The sequence below is a fragment of the Otolemur garnettii genome, unplaced genomic scaffold, assembly GCF_000181295.1.
Source record: "Otolemur garnettii isolate 467f Iridium unplaced genomic scaffold, OtoGar3 scaffold00124, whole genome shotgun sequence".
In the NCBI taxonomy this organism is placed as follows: domain Eukaryota; kingdom Metazoa; phylum Chordata; class Mammalia; order Primates; family Galagidae; genus Otolemur; species Otolemur garnettii.
Window position 1 is genome coordinate 1,898,295 of NW_003852519.1, and position 4,644 is coordinate 1,902,938.

General features: G+C 42.7%; 1 pseudogene; it reads right to left on the reverse strand.

The window, feature by feature from the left end:
- Nucleotides 1–1,872: 1,872 nt before the first annotated feature.
- On the reverse strand, nt 1,873–2,112 carry LOC100966175 (annotated as a pseudogene).
- Nucleotides 2,113–4,644: the final 2,532 nt, after the last annotated feature.

A 4,644-nucleotide genomic window follows, 5' to 3' on the forward strand; every position in this document is an offset into this window, starting at 1 on the left:
TATTTGTAACTGGAATTGCCTTGGGCAATCTGGGGGTGTACTCTGAACAGGAAACAGAACCTCCACTGAAGTTCTGTGAACCTTAGGAGAATGATGGCCACAGTTATTCCTGAATCTCATTCTTCACATCAGAGAATGAAGGTAAGGATCTTGAAAATGGCTCATGTACTCTTTTATTTTATTTTTTGCCGTTTTTGACCGGGGCTGGGTTTGAACCCACCACCTCCAGCATAGGGGTCGGGGCACCCTACTCCTTTGAGCCACAGGTGCCGCCAGGCTCGTGTACTCTTCATGTGCCAGGAGAAAAGGCCAAGTGCAAAAGTTGACATTATTAGAATATTAATTAACATATGTATGGGAAATTATATTCCTATAACATTATTTCTTTTCCAAAATTTAGCTGAGTTTCATATTTCTTTGGTTTGTATCCCAAAGTAACTGAATATTACAAGTAGCTGAGACGAATAAGACTGATAGAATTATATAACCTCTCAATGAATTTAGAGACAAAGGACTCAGTGTTATCTAATGAATACAACACAGTCCTGGAGATTCAGAAACCAGATACATAAATCTACATTTTTTCCCTGAGTTTCTTTGTTGTGTTTCTTAATGATTTGTCAACTCAGTTTTCTCTTCTGAAATTTGGAAATGCTGTATGATTTCCAATATTACCAGTGAGTTCAGTGTTTGGTGAGCACTAATTGAGTTATACCAATAAAGCTGAAAGTTTTTCAGAAAAATGCCAGTTGTTTCAGAAGTTAAATTGAGGTCGCACATACGGGATATGTCTGTGTAACTCATAGACCTACATCCCGAGACCAGTGTTACAGGGTGTATGAATTCTGTTGCTCTTCCTGGCTGGTGGGGAGGATATACCTGGCTCAGAGAGCAGATCTACCTATACTTTTAAAATTATTAGGTACCTAATTGCTACACATTAGATCCCCTAATTGTACCGAAGAGAGCAACAGGTGGATAAGGTTGGATTATCTGCTGTTGCCTTCTGTATAGAGGACTACATCAGGCCAGGTCCCAACAACCCAGTGATCCAGACCACTACAGAGATTGGTAGGAGTTTGGTGGTAGACCTCAAGCCGCTGAACCTGTCTAAGCATCTCTGTCTCCATCTATTTTTGGGTGGAGAAATACATTTCCTTATGGGCAAGTTTTACTGTATTACTGGAAAAAAAGGGGAGAGAGAATCTACCCTACTACCCCTTGACTATCATCTTGTGGTTTAATAAGCAAGATATGCCACAAAGTAAATACTTCACTCAACAGCTTATGGCAATATGAACCAAATACCTGAGTATAATTTTAGAGCAATTGGAGTGTGGCTTGATTGGGGCAGGTTTCCACATTCCCTGGAGTTTCGAGTTTCCTAGGCCAATCTTGAATCTTAAGTACTTTGAAGGCCAATTAACTGGAGTCTCTCTTCGTGCAGGAAAGCTTCACCTTTGGTAAAGATTTGCCAGAGACCTTGTGCCTCTGACAATACCTTGGGCCCAAAGTCATCCTTGGGCCAAGGCTCAGCAGTTTCTTGAGGGTGCCAGTTAGAACTTGTCATTCTTTTTTTTCTACTCTACTTAAATAATTTTTTAAGGGAGACAAGCTACTCAAACGTTGACTAGTTGTAAACAAAGGGAAGGAAGGTGGGGGGGGGGAAGTCAGGTTTATTGGTAAAGGGGTGAGCATACTAAAGGCTTTGCCCAACAAATACTCAGGACCCAGGGTTTTCATATTTCTCCATGCCTCAATTTCTCATGGATCACTTTCCATTCAAGAATTCTGTACACCAAATAAGATAGGATTCTTTTAGCTATCAACCAAGAGTCTTCTCTCAGCCAGGGCATCCAGTAGAAATAGAACTTATTTTTCAGATCCCTCTGGAGGATCAGAAAGTCTCTTCCACACCACATCACCATGCTCTCTGCTCTTGGTCCTCTTTCCAGTGTACTCTTTCTGCAAGCATTTTCTTATCTTGTGATCAAGATCATGCAATGACCAAAAAATTTCAGAATGTTGTGATTTTTTGTGACATTCCTTAAGCAAGTTAATCAAGATGTCTTATTCTTCAGTGTGCAAGTGTGGAGAAAAGGCAGGCCGCATCTTTGGAAGAAGGTGATGAATCACAGCAGTGCAACCTTGAGGCTCAGCTTCCTTATCCAATGATTTCACATACTCAGCAAGTCCTCAGTCGTGTTGAGAGAACCCAACTTATGGCCACCCAGGGGTGCTGAACCAGTCCACAGTGGAGGCGTCTCCACCAACAGCTGGCAGCCTGCAAAACCTGAACCTGGCAGCTGCACAGGCAGTGCATGCCTGGGCATTCTCCATGGCTGGCTGGCCCTGAACTTGTCATTCTTGAGGCCCACCACAAAGAGGAAGTGCTGTCCAAGACCTAACCTGGGCCAGCTCTTTCTTACTTATGCAAACTTGCAGAAGAGTCATCCCAACAGTCTTACCCGCTACAGTATATCATATTCCTGGCAAATGCAAGCCTCCCTGTATGGCTCTGAAGTTTAGACTACTACCCATGAGAACAAAGCCAAAGTCCATCCAATAGCGTTATTTGCACACCCTGGTAGACACTTCCTGCCTCACTGCATTCCTCTCCCAACCGGATCAGGTGTGTGAGACCAACAGCCAAGGCCATGATACATGGTTACTTTTTATATTTGGAATTCTCTTTCAAATATACCATCCACTGGTGCTACTAACCAGCCCTGGAGTAACTGGGAGTACCCATTCTTAGGCTACCTAAGACCCAGGTGTGACGGCATATATGATTCTCCCCCAAGTTTAGAGGAAGGGTTGCCCTCCTGGGCACTTGCTGGTCTGAAGCAAGCAGCTGCAGAGTGATAGAAACACGCTTAATGGATGAGGCTGGGCGTGCTGGTGCCGATGCTCTCTGTTCTAAGAGCAAATCATGTCTTGCATAATATTGACGCAGGCTTGGCCAAATGTATATTCAGTGGTAGGTTCCTCCCATCCCTGTTAGGAGGAGATAACAAATAATGCTATTCCACCAGTAGGGTGAAGTGACAGGGGGTCAAGAAAACATTCTCAGCTTAGAGCAACAGGCTGCGAGATGCAGCCAATCCGTGCAAACCTAAGTCCCTGGGCATGGATGGAATTTGTTACCAGCAGAGAAACCCTTTATAAGAGTTTAATTTTTATGTGAGGCTGAGTTTCTGGGAATGAGTGACAGAGATGTGGAGAGGAAAACAGGGAGGGAGAGGGAAGAAAGTGAGAAAGATAATGAAAAAGATGAATGAGAATGAATAATGGTGGGTAGAGATAAAGAAAAGCAATATAAAACAGAGAAGGCATAGAAATGAGGTAACGACTTCTGATAATTGCGGAAATATATCACAAATATAACTGTGTAAAAGGAGGCATTAGGACAGTGAGCAGAAGAGTTGAAAGCATGGCTGTAAATAGAATAAGGAAGAATTGAATAACAGAAAAAAAAAAAAGAAAAAGGAAAAAGGAAATACTTCAAGGAACAGGTAGGAAACAAGATGTGCATTTGGAATTTAAATGAATTATTTTGTCTCCTAAGTTTCTAACTTACAATGTGGTCGGCTGATGACAGTCTAATTCCCAATTAAGATATGCTAATGAGGCTGACCATATAGCATAGACTCACCATGCCTGATAAGCACCTTAGTTTCTTTTTGGGTTGGGGGGAGGGCATTTATCTTAAGTTTCCATTCCCCAAGTCTCTCATTGGCATTCCTCCTCCAAGGACACAAAATGACCACTCATTGTTCTAACTAATATTTGTTTTAGTCTACCATTTCGTCTCTAGAATTGACTACTAACCGCTCGTATAAACTTTGTACTCCTCCATCTGTTTTCAGTTACCTTGATCAACAATAATATTCACACAAATCTTTTTTTATTAATGGAGAAAAATTGGTTTCATTCTGGTCTACTTATCTGTGGATAAGGGTAGTTATTTTCCAGTATGGAAAGCATCTTAGGAGGCTGCACGCACGGCTTAGAAGGAGCACTGCCAGGGAAGGGGGAGCATGTGCCACAGTCAACTTGCTGACCTGCACATAATAGACAATGAATATTAACTGAATCATGGTAATGGAGTGAAAATCTGGATTGCCCTTCGAGGATGTTAGAAAGGGTATCAGAAAATGGCAGGAAGATTTAACATACATAGTGACCAATTGGTGAGCATCCAGGCATAGTGAAAGTCACTGCGCATTTATTATCACATTTCACAGCAGCAGAGCCCGGCCTTGTCCACATGCAAATTTCTCCCATGAGAGTCTCTGTCCCATGGTACTGTGGGAACACCAGGCTCCTTCCTTATGGCTTTGGGCATCCCCCCCCCGGAGTTGCTTATATTCTACTAATGTCATTGCCAAATGCTTGCTGCAGAATTCTCCCAGCTTTTCTCTGGGTGGCTCACTTTTTTTTTTTTTTTTGAGACAGAGTCTCAATTTCACCTGCAGTAGAGTGCTGTGGCATCGTAGCTCACAGCAACCTCAAACTCTTGGGCTCAAGAGATTCTCTTGTCTCAGCCTCTCGAGTAGCTGGGACTACAGGTGCCCGCCACAATGCCTAGCTATTTTTAGAGACAGGGTCTCACTCTTGCTCAGGCTGGTCTCAAACTCTTGA